At 31.9% G+C, this 19,680-nt stretch overlaps 1 protein-coding gene and 1 pseudogene across 1 annotated transcript in view; one reads left to right on the top strand and one right to left on the bottom strand.

The window, feature by feature from the left end:
• Window positions 1-19,680, bottom strand: part of LOC149485143 (coiled-coil domain-containing protein 12) — a 480,484-nt gene that overhangs the window by 17,834 nt on the left and 442,970 nt on the right. The gene's annotated exons all lie outside the window — the stretch shown is intronic.
• LOC149485165 (retinol dehydrogenase 13 pseudogene) lies at window positions 6,563-7,938 on the top strand (annotated as a pseudogene).

The following is a 19,680-nucleotide window of genomic DNA, read 5'->3' as shown; positions in this document are numbered from 1 at the left end:
AGGTACATATCTTTTTTTTTAAATAAGAGAGCATTGTTGTAATGTATTGCGATATTTCGAAGAAAGTTAATTGATAGAGCAGATTGGAGAGAATAGACTTAACTTTTTCTGTACCTATGAATGTGTTATGAATATTTATTCATGCGCATTTGAAAATAAATAATTTGGGTTTCAATATTATTTAAATTGTATAATCATCAGACACGTGTAAGATAAGAAAAATATTAACAATACATATTTGAAAAATATTAGGTTCACCGTTATTTTGTTTCAAATGAATATGTTTAATAATAAAAAATAAATACCTTCTAAACCATCTTTTGCTTTTTCAAGATCAAGAAACGTTAGTAGACTTATGGTTACCACAAAAGAGCTTATGATCCGTTTTTTTTATAGAGAATAAGTATCTATGTAGAATTTTCGAAACAGAAGTGAATATTGGTCTATAATGACGTCATCACTTTCATACTGTTAAATTATTCGTGTTATTTTATAAAAGCAATATGGTACAAATACTTTCTCCTAATAAATAGTTGGGGAACTTTGTGATACAGCATTTGTTGCTCATCTTTTTCTGTAGGCGCTATAAATATTAATTAATCTGTTCTTTCGCATGTAAAAGTTGTACAAACGAATTATTTCTTTCATTAGTAACAGGTTAAAAATAAAAAGGTTAAATTTCAGTTGATATAATTTTTTATACCATCAAACGAGCCAGCGAGATACTTGGTGATAACGATAAGTGATCACTGCAATCATCAAATCATTGTTAAATCGTAATAAAAAACATTGCGATTCGAATCATAGGCAAATGGCATAACTGATTAAATGGAAAACTGTTCCGCAATTTAGTAGTCATGGGCAGAAAATGCCATGAAAAGTGCACGGTTGCTCAAGACCACTCATCTAGGTGTTGCATCTTACCGAGTAGTGTGATGGTCGAATTTGGCTGCTGGTATAAAGTCAAAGAGTTCTTCGAAACCCTTTACAATTGGTTGAATTCGTACGGAGACGCAAAATTACGCCGCAATGCTAATGGCTCGAGCTGATCGCTTGGCTCGGGTTTGAGGACGACTCGAGTGGCTCAACGGTGACGGCGGTCAAAGGAAAGTGGTTGATATGTGGTGCTCCAGCCCAGAGATAAGAACAATATTCCATATGAGGCCAGACTTTTGCCTTATAGAATTGTAGCCGGTGAGCTGGTGTAAAATACTGTCTCTAATATGACGTAGATCTATCTACCTACATCTACTTATTAAAAACAAGCTTGTGAATTGATACAATTCATATAATATGCTATAATAAATTATAGTAATTACACACATTTGTATACCACGTGTAACATACAATGCGATATGTATTTGTTTTATCCAAAGTACAATTACTGAAATCATTAGATAAACTGACTCTACTTAAACACCCCTAAAACAAATAAGTAATAAAAACTTTGATCAAGTTGAACACCCTAATTCATAATTACACCATGAGGTCTGGAAGGTTACAGTCTTTACATATAAAATTAAAAGCATCTAATCTTAAGCTTAATGAAAGACTTCCTAAGTCAGTAATGGTAGGGTGAAGCCGCGGGCGCCAAGTTCAACAATTGTAAGACTTAACAAGGTCGTAAAACGTGCTCCACTCGTTTGCAGCTATCTAGTTGCTCGATTTTATCTCGCACCTAATGAGGTTTAATATACCGACACTACAATTATTCAAGATCTTTAAATTGTCCGTTAATTTGAGAAATTTTCATAGGTTTTATTAAAGCGATGTTAAAGAACGACATAATATAATGATTTATTCGGGTTTCGTAGCCAAATGGCAAATCGGTATCCTTATAATTTTGGCAGTCTGAATATCGGAGCAATTTCACTGGGAGGACGGTATTGCAAATGTATAAAAGAACATTTTCTGAATCGCTACAAAAGCATATTAGCTAAAATCTATGATTTTTTTTATTCTACATACCTAACTAATATTATCTAATCTGGACACGTGCATGGTTTTGTAGGTGCTTCATTATTTTGTAACGAAAATGCATTTTATATCATACATATTATGAAAACATGTATTTATATATCTATCTCTAGGTGTGAAATAAAATGATTATATGTATTGGAGGACAGTAAGCAATAGAGCAGCTTTAGCACTCGGTAATTTTGAGAAACACGATTTTTGAGCGGAAGTGAGACAATTCTTCATACAATATACCTACATATTTTCAATTAATACTTAAACCTGTATACTCAGGGTTATCAAAATCCTAGTAATTAATTTAATTACCATTATGACATTCGCAAATATAAACAGTGAGATCCATTAATAATAATAATTACAATTAACAAATGTAACATTCAGGTGGCCGCTCAAAGCAAACCCGAATATCCAATGTTTTGGCATGTGTTTAGGCAGAAAAGTGGCTAACTATTTGATTAATTAATGACTCAACGGCAAATATATACCAGGCCAGTATTAAATGTTTAATTTAGCTAAATGGCTGCGATATTTAAGTATTGATTTGCTCTCTACGCTACGTTAATATCGTCATTAAGGACAGATATCTTCAGTGTACAAGTTTAATGCATGCGCCAATTTGTCAACGTACCTACATATAGCTAAGGTATTAGTTCTATTAAGAGATACGAATAAACTTTATTAATACCTTGATAATGTTTTGAAGCTGTTGTCATCGTGTTAATAGATACAACATACTGTTAAACAAATAATATTTTTCCAGTAGTATTAAGTAGTATATTATGGCATAAAATATATTCAGGATCAAGGATTAACCAAATCGAATATTATGGCGAGTCAAAGTTTATTAATTAAAAGTCAAGTCAAAAGATTAATTATTATACTTGTATATGTATTTTATTATATTTATTGAAACATATGAAAATGTAATGTTTAAAGGTAGAGACAACACGTCCTTGACTTTTTTTCACATGTTGAAAAAAATATTCATTCAGTGGTTATTATATTTAGCTTGTATATGTATTTTATTATATTTATTGAAACATATGAAAATGTAATGTTTAAAGGTAGAGACAACACGTCCTTGACTTTTTTTCACATGTTGAAAAAAATATTCATTCAGTGGTTATATTTAGCTTGTATATGTATTTTATTATATTTATTGAAACATATGAAAATGTAATGTTTAAAGGTAGAGACAACACGTCCTTGACTTTTTTTCACATGTTGAAAAAAATATTCATTCAGTGGTTATATTTAGCTTAATTTTGAAAAAATTAAGCTAAATATAACCACTTTTGCTTTAATATATTATTAGCTTTATGGAAATACTTTGCAACTCTGCATATAATAATTATAACTAAGTAAAAAAAACCTTAATAAATAATATTGTGCATTTGTGATGAGAAAAAATAAATAAATAAATTTAATTTAATTTAATTTTTTAAATTTTATATCGTGTTATGCCTATTAACCCTACAGTAGTCGCGTGGTCTACACGTGTAATCCAGTGATAGGAAATTGCAAATTTCTAAAAATCTAATAGCTCCAGTTATTAATTCATCCTTCGTGTACTCTAAGTTGAATAATTGCCGCATGCGGTTAGTGCAGCGCAGAGAGTCGGGTGCGCATGGTTGTGCAACAGGAGCTCCGAGCTCCGAGCTTCCGATAAATTGAAACCGGAAACCGGCTTGTAAATGTGTTCTATTATCTGATCTACCCAGTGCCTTCAATGCGCTATGCATACATTCACCAAATAAAAACTTTGAATCTATTCAACGTCGTGATTTCCTCATGGACGGCGCTGGCTTGGATGAAACCCCTGGCACACCTCATCAGGTTGCGCCATTGCGCATCCACAAATGCCATGCAAGTGCTATGCAAGTGCCATGAAAGTGCCATGCAAGTGCCATGAAAATGCCATGCATTTGCCTCTTTTTTCCTGGCCATCGACAGCAGGACCAATTCGAAGAAATTATTTTGGTCGGTACCATGACTGCGTTAGAGCCCGTAATTGAAACACACGAAAGGTGTGCAGTACGTACAAAAAGTTTATATGTTCTGACCATTTTGAAATTGTATGCTTATTTTGTTTGCAAAATACTGATTAGACTAGGTTTTTTATGTATGTATTTTTTTTTATAATATGAATTATGTTATATTATGACAGAAAAAGAGGTATTTTTTGTTGCAGTTGTTTTTTCTAATCATAAAAGATACGTTTGTATGTTTCGTTGATTATTTTAAATAGAAAATATATAGTAATGAAGATTTATAAATAAATAAACAGACTTTTTAATTTATTTGTGTACTTTTTCTTGTTTTAAAAATGGTATACCCTTGTAAACCACGCGACCTCACACGTCACTTTTAGATATGCGACTACTGTAGGGTTAAAAAAAAATACGGCTGTTGTTCCTTCTGCAAATTAATCACCTCTACACTTTCCAATATACATACGGATACAGCCACAGATTACTTAATAGTTATACGGCTAGGTATCGTTTCTTATTCTATCTCTACAGTAATGAACTCGTGAAATTGAATCGCTTTAATATTGCTGTTTGCAACGAGACTCGTTTTGGACCAACAACAGGCACTACTCGAACTAAGTATCTATACAAACAGTTAAAAGAGACGGACCGTAATATCCGTTCTTCAGTTAAGATTCTAAGATTTATCTGAATTCATAAACGCTATCTTCAAACATACATTTATGTTCAAATATGATTGAAATAGAAACCATAAAACTTTTGTTTATATAGAACTAGCGGTCCGCCCCGGCTTCGCCCGTGGTACATATTTACGTTTTCTCTACATAAAAACCATCCTCGTACTTCAAGGAATATAATAAAAAAAGAATTATCGAAATCGGTTCAGCCGTTCTCGAGTTATGCGCTTACCAACACATTTTGCGATTCATTTTTATATATAAGATTTATGGTGAAAACTCGAATACGGGAGCTTCAATAAAAATATATTACTACATTGATTTTTCAGAGGCTTCGTGTGTCATGACTGTTCAAACGGCTCTCCCCGTTGCAGTTAAAAACCTTTTGTTTATCTATGACATATTTATGTATTTTTACATCAATGTGTAAAATAAATAAAAAATAGTTCAATTATTCACCAAATCATTCAATTTTTTAATATAATCGGCTTTACTTGGATTGAATTAATATAATTGAGTATTTGAATTAAAAATTTTTTTGTGATAAATGGAAAGATTATATATTAGTTTTATAGCAAAACTGTTTTTATTTTTATTTTTTTGCAATAATTCAAAAGTTATTTCAAAATAAAAATTAGTCTTTGAATCCAGTACCGAAGACACGCCGGCAACTCCCGAAGCGTCACCCAAGCGCGTGTGACGTCATAATGTTAATTTTCACTCATTGCAGTTGATAGAACAATAAATATAGTTTGAAATACTTAACAGGATAATAAGGTAAATTTATGAAATTATTGTATTGTTACCGGGTTTTTATAAGTATACAAAATTTAAATTAAATCCGTCGGTTTATAGTGGGTCTAAATCGAATCGAAAGGAGAATTGGTTACATACAAACATATGTTTTAAGCTGATCCTGGCGATCCTTATCAGGATAAATTTATGATATTATTGTATTGTCATCGGACCTTGATAAGTGTTCAAAATTTGAACAAAATCCGTCGGTTTTAAGTGGGTCAAAATCGAGTCGAAACTTCGAAAGGATTCTGTTACATACAAACATACAGGTGAAGCTAATAAAAGCGTGTTAATACAGTGTTTTGATCTATTTAATTTTGTTGTCATTATTAAATTACATATTGAATATATTAATTGTTAATTATATTACTTAAATTTATATTAAAAATGGCGAACCTCAAAAGTTATCGTTTTGTACCATTATGTACGAATACTACAAAGGCAACTCCTGACAAAAATCGGTGATCATAAATATATCAACATCTATTCTTGATGATTCTTATTTTTTTCGTAACTAACTAACTAATTCGGAACCAACTAACAAATCGTATTTTAGCAATAAACTTTCAATATTATTGTCTAGTCACGTGTAATAGCCGTAAACGCTATGTACTGCAGTTAATACATAGCTATAACATTATGACGTCACAACTTTGGTGACCAGTCATGGCGCGTTTGTAGTCACGTGATTCTAATTCAAATTTCATCAATTTTTAATTGCTTATAATTATTAACGGAAAAAATTTTTTTTGAAGTTATTTGTATTAAATATCAATATTATTAATAATAAAGTTTCAAAATACATAAAAAAAATCAATATTTTTTTTTTATTCAAATACTCAATTTAGACCAGAGATTATTAAATAGTAATATTTCTGACAAGAGATCATGAACGAGTATTGGAATATATACATACGTGGCACGTGCATAGGCACCTATTTCATTGCATTGTGAATGAAACAATTTTCGCCGAAAATAAGTGTTAATAAGGTAATTCAAGAGAGTTCAATAAGAAAATAAAATATACTTTTGTTATTCAAGGTGACATATTTATAGCGGTACTTGATTCAATGACAGTTTATTGCTTACGTAACGGTTGTTAAGACCACGTCGCGACGCGTACGCACGTCTATAATATATTTAGTACAGAATAACATACCGTAGAGACGGTCGGGTACTCTCGGTTGTGAAACGGCATGTACAGATAAACCATACTTTCTTATCACGAGGCAAAAAGAAACAGACTTATCTATCGCACCGTTCACATGCTTCAGTGACCTCCTAGATGAATGATTGTAAATCATACCTATTCGTGGTAATGGTGTCAACGCAATAAAATATCAACTGCAATAAAATGATTTTTATTGCGGTCATAGTTCTGACAGTGTTTATTGTGTTACTTCTGAAGATCTATCAAAAGTTCACGCACGCAATATGTCATTCGAGTGCTCATATGGTGGGGAAAGTTGTGATAATAACAGGTGGGAACAGCGGTATCGGATTCGAAACCGCTAAGAACTTAGCGGAGCGCGGTGCAAGGGTCATTATCGCTTGTCGCAGTATCCGGCGAGGCACAGCAGCCAAAGATGAAATCATTAAAGCGACGGGCAATATAGAAGTTGTTTATAGACATTTGGATTTAGCATCACTGCGATCAGTTCGGGATTTTTGTGAAAAAATATACAAAACAGAGAGCAGGTTAGATGTCCTCATTAATAATGCCGGCGCAGGTGGCCTCGGTAATTACAAGACGGAAGACGGGAATCACATAGGAATGCAAGTGAATTATTTCGGACCATTTTTATTAACCTGTCTTTTGTTGCCATTGCTCAAAGCTTCTGCACCTAGTCGAATCATTAATTTATCATCGTTCATTCACAAATATGCAGAAATGGACTTTGAAAATTTGAATATGGAAAAATATTGGAGTGATTACTTGGTGTATGCGAATAGTAAGCTGTACCTTAATCTGATGGCATTGGAATTGAGCCGTAGGTTAAAGGGAAGTGGAGTGACTGCAAATGCGTTGCATCCTGGTGTGTGTGCGACGAATATATTTAGGAACATTAATAGTAAAATTATACGTGGTATAATAAAAATAGGTCTTGATTTCGTGTACCAAAGCCCTTGGGAAGCGGCACAGACGTCGATATACTTGGCCGTGTCACCAGAAGTGAAAGACGTGAGTGGTTGCTATTTCAGTGACTGTCGTAAGAAGATTCCATCACGCTTGTCGCAAGACGCTGACATAGCAAAACGGTTGTGGGTGGAATCCGAAAAATTAGTCAAATTTTATGTAGATGATAAGTAAAGTAATGTGATAAATTTTTGAAACTTGTTAATTTTTTTAAAGTATACCTACTTACCTATATTTTTATTGCTCATGTATATTATAATATTGTTAAATATTCATGACAGATATTTTACATATTTTGTTAATTAAGTATTTAAGTAGATTTATTAAAAATGAATTGGAACAAAACGATTAATTTACATTTTTTTGTTTTATTTATTGTTTTCTGAATATTTATGACACAGGATCTTATGATGCTATTTTGAGTATAATAATTAATGTAATACCTATTTTAATAACACATATTAATTTATTCATGATAAGTTAGTAATAATATAATGATACGATATGATGAAAACAAAGAAACACTGGAAATATCGAGATAGCGAAAAAACAAAAATTCCTAGAATTTCGTACATTAAGTACAACTTATTATTTTGGAGAATTAGTTATATATTATAATAATATTACATTATGTAGATGTTCTTCTATTTCATGTAGAAAAATAGGTTATTTGGATATATAAACATTAAACAACATGATACCTAATAATTATGTTCTTTTACAAACGATATTATTTAAGACACAGACAGATCCGATGACAACGTATGACCTTTATAATAATTTTCTGTTACAATTTCAGCTCTATAATAATATTGGAGATATATTTAATAAAGAAAATATAATTTCCTAAAATTGGGGACATATGAAATGAAAAAAATATTTTAATATAGTATGATAATATAATATAGTAGCTATATATGTTCGTCTTTTTCTTACTTTACACACATATATTTTCCTTATTGGCCTCGACCCAATAATGTTTTACTACCACATGTTGTATCACCCATTCATCACTCTACGCTTCTAGATCAAAATATTTCCTTATTGTTGTTTCTTGAACTTTTTTGTTATTCATTTCCTATTGTTCACTAGACTGATAAATCAAAGAAGTCTGATGTTACTTTCAAAATAACACCATAAGAAACATAAAAATTAATAAATATACTTAATTCTAAAGGTTTTTTATAAAATTATATGAGCAATTTTGAATTAATCCTTTTACACGAAAACTATGGCAACGTTAACAAAAGTAAATTAGAGAGCAACGTTATCGGTCTTTTTAATTTTAATTTTGTCCAATTTAATTTTGTGTTCCGTTGTACGGATAAATACTTCAATGTGCGTCATCCGTTACATGCTCAGAATGTATTATATTATTTGAAAAGCGATATATAGCTTTATAATGTTATTGCAATCGACTTATCATTATTAACAGTTTACACGAGCGTTATATGCATGGCAACATCATTCAAGCGTGAAAATATTACAAAAATGTTCTTTCTCACTATACATTTCTCTTAGCTATTAAATCGTGCAGCCGTCGAGGACCAAACCAATAACAATAATGCAAGATTCATACAAGAATGTGGTATCTTGTAGTAGGTATAAGAGCTAGAATGTTCTAGAGATAAGTTTTCACCTGAAAATTTTAATATGAAACCAAAATTAACATGATTTGAATTGTTTTTTATCGTGTGGTGGTCTGCTGATTAATCATTGTAATCGATATAATTGTTTGATTAAATCAATGTTCAGCGTGTTAGAATTATTATGATGACGTATCAGTACACCGCAATTATTTTTTCCTTTCGATACATTTTCCTATTAATGCGTAACAAAAAAAACCCTAATGAGGCAAATATGGAAGTTATCCTACAGTAGGTACTCATGTAATACCTACCTACGTATTATGCGTCAGTATGTGTTTTCTGCAGACATAATTAATTAATAATCTACCTACTAGTTTTGTTTTGCAAATCGATTTTATTGAAATGTTAAAGTAAAAAAAACACCTATAAAGTAAGTGCCAGTTAAAAGCGGCCATGGCACTAACCTCCTATAATCAAAGTTTTGAAAATATATTTTCTTTACAATATGTGGCAGACTATTTCAGATACAGATTTTATACTTATTAGTTTCTTCTAATATTTCTATCATATTCCATTAAAATAATTTACATTCATAATATTATTATCGTACAAATCGTAATTTATTTGCTTCTGTAAGCATAAAAAATATGTTTTTTTTTTACTGAATGCTATTTTTATTGCACATTAATTTGTCAAGGTTAGCGAATAATAATAAATAACACGGCCACCGCGACCGTCGCGTCGTCGGTCAAACTGCTGACAAACTTGACAGAGGCGGCTCGTGACAAAATTTTATGGGTGTTCACTTGAAATAAAACACTGAAAATACATGGTGTAAAGCAGTACATTTATCAAAAAAATTACTTATAAAGGAAATACATACGTCTTTCTTTTTGGTGTGCAAAAATATCTATAACTTAAAGCGACAAGACATTCGTAAATGTCTGTTGTTGCTTTCATCACAACCACACAACCACGGTGTTTTCACTTAATATTGTTCGGATTTAAACACACGCGTATATGTTTTCGTTTTTGTCGTACATTTTTGCGTAAGGTCAAGTTCAGGCCGTGGCAGTCCCTGCTTTCAATTCAAGCCGAATTTGTAACGTTTTAAAACACACTTTTTAATGAACGCCACATTATAATTGTTCATTTTCACACTCACAAGTAATACTGAGAACTACAGACTATTTCAACACGTATCTTATGATTTTAATTAGAAAATTCCCGAATTTGCATTCGCGCACGTGCATTGAAGTTGACTCGAGAGTCGAGTGTTTGTTTATAATATAGAGAGTGGCAACATCGCGCGCGGCGGTAAAAACGAACCGGCAACGTTTGCGGGAGCGGCGCTCCGAATTTTGCTATCTTTCCATAGAAAATCTTCTGTTTCACGCGCGCAGGGCACTGGCAAACCCTCTCTTTCACTCCTATTGGATTTCGTATTAGGAAATGTACTAAATATTTTTTCATTGGAGCGCAATCGTGAGCGCTCCGCTTCGCGCGTTACTGTATAAATACAATATTATTCAAGTGTATGGAATGAAGGAATGATGGATATATTCATTGGTATTGACAGTAGTTTTTTACGATTACGATTGATTTTAAATAGTAATAATTAATATTAATAATGAAATTAAGGAGTATGATTTTATTATAATTATTTATGGGAGTTCACTGCACCAGCGCTCCTTAGGGCGAGCCGCCTCTGAAACTTGACAAGTTGACAATGTCACCACGAGGTTGTTGACCCACGTTTGACTGAATTGAACTGATTCGCATCCAACCATTTCAAATTACGACCAGTTAATTAGTGGATGCTAATGAGGTAATCGTTCATTTGGACGATTTGCTTTATTTCATTGTATACGTGCGTACATAGCGTTAAATTGAAATAACTTCGCGGAATGGCCGAGCGAACTCTGCGGTCGTTTTATTTGCGAATAAATCTCGAAAGTGGTACAGCTGATTTACAGAACTGCTCTTTTCTCTCACCTCACTGTTTTCTGGGCTTTGCACTTATATTTTATACTTGACTATTTTATTTTGAATCGCTCTTTGAGTTCCTTTGAAAAAGGATTTAACCGCAGACCGAGCGCGGTATGCTTTGGTTACAGATAATATATTTAATGTGCTATTTGTGCCGACTTCCACGCTTTTCTTGATAAGAGAATATTACAAATGAATCGTTTAGAGCATTTCATTTACAATTGGTTTTTTTAAATTGAGTTGAGTTGAGTACTTAGCTACAATAATAATTTTAAGCTCTATCTAGATTCTCTTTTTCATTACACTTATAAAGAAAATAAATAAGATTTTATAAAATACCATGTTTTTAACCATTATAAACTGTTGCATCAATTAATTATATGTAACGAAAATCCCATATCCTGTGTTTATTAAATTATAAAAAGGATTTAAATTATTTTGTTGGCATTGAGCAATTAGTAAATTTAATTACGTATAAAGTTTATTAATTTTAATAAAATATTAAATATAAATGAAATACAAACTGAAATTAAAATATAGCTCTAAACAAACTCTGAACAAAATTAACGTGAATGAATAATTTCCTTCATAAAACCATTCGGTCCGAAATTATAATTCCAATTTGTGAGATGTGCTAAAACTTGCAGTTCATTAGGTCGGTTCTTGTGCGCTCGCCGATGTTTTGGCTTCCCTTGGTAATTTGGAGTGGCGAGCTTTAGGGGCTGGTAAATACGCGGTTAGTGAGAGGAAGTGCGGAGGATATTAATGCCCGTCATATTTCAGCTCCAGCCAACGTATTTTTCTCAACAGAGCCACTGAGAGGACAGCAGCCTCTAATTAACAGGATTAGCATACCCTCAAAATACGCTTTTTGTTGGCCAAATAAAAATTTTTCTCATCGCCCAATTTGGAGCCTTAATTTTGTGGGCTACCTCGCAATTAATAGTCCTATTTGCATTAGATTATTTTAATGCGTGTTTCATTTGAATTTTTTTACCAAAGGGTTGGCTTAACTAACGAAACGAGTTTTCACCTTGACACATTTTTTAAGTGGTACGTGTAGATACACGTGCCTATTTCTTCTTTAATTTTTTAATTTAATTTAGAAATTTCTTTCGAGATAATTAAACGTATACTTTCAGCTCTTTCATTGAAGTATAATGAAAAAGTTCCGCATGATAAATATTTGACTCTCATTTTTCAGAAGCATAAATCAGTACATATTTAATAGACACTCTACTTTAATAATAACTAATATATAACTAATAAGAAAGGTGAAAGTTTAATTTGGGATCAAAATAACTAAAATGAAATTATAAACTTTTACACTATTACATTAAACTAACCATGTATTCTCGGTTTAATAAAATCAACTAGCCTTCGAAAAGTGGACCAAAATCTGAATTTTAAATTTAATATTTTATTTTTCATATTCAACGCTGACCTAAATTCATAAAAATATACAGTAGATATTCATTCATAAACACTGATGCTATCAACCGTGTCATTTATATTTAACGGTTGGGCGGATTAAAAGTTTTCGATAACCGGATAATATTCAATATCCCAACCGGACTTTCCGGACCGCGAATCATTTTCATATCAGTGTCATTAGCCAAGGGTTTCGTACGGATATAATATATTATGAAAATGTGGTCAATGCGGTCGTCAATGCTGTTGGACTGCGTAAAAACATGGTTTATTGTGTGCGCGTACCTCTTTTGTGGAACATTATTACATTACCATGTTTCAAATATTGCTTTAGTGTTACCGCATTATTGACAATAATGTATTATAGAATAGGTTTCATTCGTTGTTTGCATATTGTTTAGATATTATACAATATCTATTCAATGGTCTTTTTCTGATACAAATACGTATTTATAAGTCGGAAAATGATAATTTATCGCTTCATGCACATCCTAGTTTCAGTGTAGAGCAAAACGTAGACATCAATGTTTAAAAAACACAAAACAAATACAAACAAATTGAATATTCAACATACCGTATTTACAAATCCGGTTCTATATAATTTGATCCACATTCCATAGTATTAAATTAAACAAAGAACTAAGTAGTTTAAAATATTATTCCAATGTGCTTTTTACATGGATGCATAATGTTGGTGTAAGAAATTAATATTTTTGCTAGTTGCTCTATATTAATTTGCGCAACTTTAATGTTTCTTTTATAATATAACAATTCAGAGTATATGATCGCTTTCCTTAAGGAATATTGAATTTATCAATTTTTAATGGATGTTCTTAGAAACGACGGAAGCTCTTAATTCGTAGGCGTACAATTTTATTGAGATAAAAATATCTTATAAACCTGTAACAGAAAATATCCTCAGTCAGAAAAACGGCGCCTTTCAATATTGAGGGTAAAATATTGAAATAAAAAATGTGAAAAAAAACAATTATTATTCAATTAATAGGTATATCATTATTAAAAAAAAAAATTCCAGGGAAAAGTCAACATGCTAAAGACTATCTATTTTTGTAAACCCAAAGAGTCGAGAAATTTCGATTGGTATTGTCTCTTGTTTATACTTATGTGTTTTTTCTTGTTCCTTTATAAATTCAAAAATATCTCGAAGATTAAAAAACGAATTAGTTTTTAAACCTTTAGTAATTCGAGGCAGTTCTCGATATCTCGAATTCAACACGGAGAGATGCAACAATTATTATTAGTGCTGTATCTGACTTATTGTTCGTTTTGCTTTGCAGTTAATCTATACTGGAGTAACTGAGCTTTTTGCTGACTAATAGTGAATGGATAGATTTCAAAACGTTTGGAATTTTTAACGTCATTCCTTATCTGTGTTATTAAAATAAACTATTTGCTTTATTAAGAATCTATTACTCAAACATACTTTAAAACGCAGTGTAAATTGTGTTTGTTTATTTTGAATAGTGTTTAAAGGTGTAATGTTTAAACCATTTGTTTTTTTGATGATACATAAATATTAAATTCATATTAAGTAATTGCTTTCATAACAGATTAAACAATAAAAACACGCTTCCATATACCATAGTGTTTCTGTAGATTGACTAACTATGTCACTCAACTATTTTAGTAGATGTCCCGCCGCGCCGATGTTATCGGTCCCGATAAGGATGGTGGCTATAAACGGCCTTGAAACCCCAGAACGGGTCTAACACTCCAATATAGCCCGAATGTTTACAACGCCGACGTCGATAACTGCCTAGTGCCTTGTACTACCCAGTTAATAGACTTTATTACAATCTTGGCTTATACATTGTTCACGAAATATAATAATAAATATTATATAGATAAAGAGGTCGTTAAGAAAATGTTCGTACAAGTAATTGGAGGAGTATCTTTACGTAAAAGGGAAGGAAACAGTGTTCAACATAAGGTTTAATGTTTTTGTAATTTTAATGAGGTCAAGAGGCGAGTGAGGTCTTTATTATCAATATGAAATATCAAAAAAATCCTACAAATAAAAAATTATGTGAGAGTCAATGCGTAGGTATAAATTTTTGGGTTCTAAAATTTTTAAACATTGTTATATCTATTTGATATATCTGCGAAACCAATCAGTACCTATTCGAAATCATTATATACTTTTTAAATATTTAAACTTTCCTTTGACTTACTTACTTAGTATTTAAATTTTAAAGCAACAAAAATCGATAGCGTCAGTCTACACAACCGTAAATGTCCGTAAAGTTGTGTAGAATCGAATGAGCCAAGAAAGGAACCGGTAAAAATACTTTTCGTTTTAAATAAAGTCACGAACATAGTGCCAAGAAGTCTCCAGTATTGACGAAATAGGACTGCATTTGGACAGGAAACTGAAAACCATTTCATTTTCTTATTACTTGAATGGTTATGTTTGATATAAGCGAGGATACCGCGAATAAGCTATATTCTTGCTCCTCAAATACGTATAGAATAGAAAAATTCCGTCGCATTATGGAGTCGGTTAAAAACAATACATAGCGTAGCGTGTTCGAAGGTAAAGCAGCTTGTTTCATCGATTAGATTGGTTGTACAACGTAGGAAGCCACAGGCAAATGTTAGTGTACACGAATGCAACGCTTCGTGGTTTTAATTAGTTTACCCAATTAAATTTCATTGACGTTAATGCGAATTCCCCACCTATTTATTCTTGTTAAAGGATTTCAATGCACAAACATGTTTTGCAATGATTGGTTCGTAATTTTTGTCATCAATGACCACTAACATGGCAACCGTGGTTTTAGTGTGATTTATTATAGAAAATCTGATTCTACCGATAAGTAATTACATATATTCAAGAACTGTTACCACGCTTAATTTCATTCAAATATATTTATTGGTAGCGTAGACATATAAATATTCAAACATGTTTAACATTTTTTCCATATTCAAACAGGTTTCCTTTTTTTCCATAGGTATATTGATTATATAAAATATAGAGTATAATTTTTTCAAATAGGTATACGTTTATATTATGTTACAAATAACAAGAATAATGGTGGAAATGAATATTACTAGCATTCGAAAGAGGAAATAGTATAACAATTATTCGTAAAGCATAACATACTTAAATAATACTTTTAAGAAAAATCCCCTGTCTGAAACTCGAGACGAGTTCAATCACGATTCTTTAAGTTTTTTCAATCACACACGCGGTTTACGACAAAATAACGTAAATTTTATGATAAAGTTTGATATTCCGCGTTTTTTACGTTGATGTTATTTTTATGTTTATTTTTACGGCGTGTTGCAAAAAAGCTGAAATAAGGAAATGTTTGACATCAACTGGGCACTTTGCACGTCCTCTAGAGTAATATTTTTCAAGTTTAACATGACGGTTGTTTCGAAAATTTTCTCTCAGGGAATGTTAAATAGCGTAAAATGAAAACGTAATGTTCAACATTTTGTATCGGGAAATAGGTTTAAGTGAAATGTTGAGTATATTTTAATGAATGAAAATAGGTCGGCTGAGAAAGGTAAAACGTTATTTGTTTTCTAAGAATTTTTATATCATTATAACAATTTTATAGCGTAGGATATTTATAATTGAAAATATTCTAGTAATACATTTTTTATGTAATTGTTTTGGAAATTTTATTTTATTATTTACAATTATTTACAATAACAAAAATCTATGTTTAGCAACTAATATTTCGGGCTCAGAGCTTATTAGATTATACGTAGCTATTTTAGCGTTTCTGAATCACACCACGCGCATAAATCTAAAATTGTGATGTACATAGCCATCACACTAACATCACACGTTGCAAAATTGTCGGGAAATTTGGTTGGACACGGCTGAAAATCTATACATATAATAAAATCGTAGGAAAGTCAAAACTGTACATTGAAAATTTTTTTAAAAGAATACATAATCCATGATCTATAATCGATATAGAAGCCAAAAACATAGTTTTTAGAATTTTTGTCTGTTTGTCTGTTTGTCTGTTTGTCTGTATGTTTGTCCAGGCTAATCTCGAAAAGTACTGCATAGATTGACTTCAAATTTTGCATGAATATTACTAACAGGTCGGGTGAGGCTTTTTTAAACATATTATCATGCTATCACCTCCGGGGGAGGAGCTGTGAACCTTTTTTTTTCTTACGTATTCCGTGTATTACGACAGCGTACAATCTAAAGACTCATGTTTAAATGTTGGTTTCGGGTAAGCCATGCTATTATCTAGCTTTACACAATAAAAACTATGTCATTTACGTAATTTGGGCAGAGAATCAGTTTAATGAATTTATTAGTATACAAATTTGAAACAGCGCCATCTATGAGATTTCGTAAAAATCAAATCAATTTACATGTTAACACTACTGAACACAATGTTAAAAATTAATAATTTAAATATAATTATGTTATTTACTTATTTAACTCTTTAACCCATATCTTCCCTTCCCTATAAGGTGCGCTTATAATTCGTGTGAATATACTACATTTTTAAAAGTGAGGGTAGATGTTTATTATTTTAAGTCAAACTAGACACCATTACAGTTAATCTAATATTGATTGTGTTCATTGGTTACATTTTTAAAAATCTTCGTGTTTTAAAAATTCGATAACGAGGCGGGACTCGAACCAGCATTCTTTAGTGGTCGAATTTTATCTATTCTTTATAATACAAAAAGGTTAGTTCGTTGATAATTATTATTCCTTCATCATTTACATGTTGTAAGTAAAAATATACTTTGACTGTTAATACTTTTGTTCAGTATTTACCTGTATGATTATTGCTTGGTAATTAATATAATATTTTCATGTCGTATACCTAATTAAAAACATAAGTTTGATGTGAAACTAGCTGGATTTATTTTTACACACTCACAGTCTTATATTTTGTGTTAATGTTAAAATAGTATTAATATTGTAAATCATAATATTTTTTCACAATTAAAAATATTTCCTTTTTTTTGATGGTGTTGCCATCGAATTAAACCGCGCTGTCGTTTCGTTCACAAAAAGTGAAGTTATGAGGACCGAATATGTAGCCGCCTCAACTTACGGAAACGAGAGTAACCTGCGTTGTCTGTTAGTTATTGTATAGTCGAATTTAACGTTACATGGAAATTGGAATCTAATTATATGTATACTTATATACTTATATTAAATCTGTAGAGGTCAATTCTGTACATGAAATATATTTCCTAAATAACTATCACGAGGTGATTAGGGATCGACACTGACGCCAAAAATTTTTGTCCGTCTGTCTGTCTGTATAACCGTTATAGAAACAAAAACTACTCGACGGATTTAAACGAAACTTGGTACAATTATTTTTCATATTCGTGAGCAGAGCAGTAACTCCATTTTTAAGCTTTCGTCGCGTGTGCAACCTTAAGGGTTAAAGCTACACAGAAATCAAGTATGAAAGAAATGTTCTCCATATTATATAAAAAAAATCTCCCGACATCATAAATGTCTATCTTTTATGGTTGAGCTTAGGAGTTCAAAGCTTTCTGATTATATTTGTCTACTAGCTGTGCCCGCGACTTCGTCCGCGTGGAATAGTGACTATGGGACCTATGACCATGGGCTCAGGGTGGGGCAATAATAATTGTTTTTATTTTCATGCTTCCACTCCCACGCCCACTCCCAGGCCCACGCCAACGCCCACGCCCACTCCCCTTCACAATTGGTACCTACCAGATCAAAGCCAGGGTAAGCGCCCCACCCAGCCCCACCGTGGCTACGCCCATGCTGAATTACTACTTAACATACAATTATTGAGTAAATACGTACTACCATACTGTACTGTTGTACTACCATAAATAATTAAAAGAATTGTTATTAAAATTTCTTACTAAACTGAGCTAATAAACTTACGTACCAACCAACTTATTAAAGAAAATCAAGAAATGAAATGCCTAACCTATACCAAATAGTTACTACATAATTTTGTAATTAAAAATTATGATTAGTATATAATATCGAAAATCAAAAAAGAAATGCCTAACTAATTCTACGTAAAATTTCTTTTAAATTATGTCATATTATTTTTTAGGAACCAGGGGGGGAGAGGAGCAAATTCTATTTCCTTCCTTTCTTAAATGGATGTTTTTAATAATGTATGGTGTAGCCACTGATCAGCTTAATCGATACTCAATTTTTATCAAATCCAGCAACAAATCCAAATTAGATGTTTCCTGTCTCACGCACGTAACTAAAGGCTGAAGAGAGAGAGAGGGAGCACGTAACTAAACCGTTTAGACGAAGAAAAGTGTATAGAAAAAGGAATAAATAATTTCATAAACTTCCCGACGATCTTTAAAAATAAATTATTACTAGCGGTCCGCCCCGGCTTCGCCCGTGGTACATATGAAAAATAGATGTTGGCCGATTCTCAGACTTACCCGATATGCACAGAAAATTTCATGAGAATCGGTCCACCCGTTTCGGAGGAGTATGCAGACTAACATTGTGACACGAGAATTTTATATATAAGAAGATATCATTTTTTCATTCCCACTTTTACCCCTATGTAGGTATAATAAGTGGATGAACCGATTTTGATACAATTTATCTAAGAACCAGCGTCGGAAAATATGCTGCCTAACAAAAAAAAAGCCGCATCTAATTCGGTTTACCTGTTAGCCAGCTACGGTGCCATAGACAGACACACACACACACACAGAAATACATAGCAGTCAAACACATAACACCCGTCTTTTTGCGTCGGGGGTTAAAAATATAATACGACATAATTTAAAGGACATTTTATGTGGAAAATTTACCTATTAGAAGTAACCATAATGTTAATTTGACCCCGCCCCCCCCCCCCCCCTACTACCTCAGCTTACCCCCAAACCCTTGGGGAATTTTGATATGATCATCTGGACATGTAAAGGAATAACTGTAGCGTATAACAGATAAATTGCGTTTTATCGTACACTGTACAGTGTACAATAGAATGCCTTAGCAAATGTTCGCCGTGATTACTTATAAATTGTTATAACTTTTTTATTTATGAACCGATTGACATGAAATAAACACTAAATGTTAAATGAAGATTACCAAAATACATTAGTGA

Source organism: Colias philodice, chromosome 10, assembly GCF_061535455.1.
Source record: "Colias philodice isolate Cphi_HAF_F1 chromosome 10, ilColPhil1 Martin Lab GWU primary, whole genome shotgun sequence".
NCBI classification, from domain to species: Eukaryota; Metazoa; Arthropoda; class Insecta; order Lepidoptera; family Pieridae; genus Colias; species Colias philodice.
Note: the sequence above shows the minus strand (reverse complement) of the source record. Positions and strands in the feature narration are given on the sequence as shown.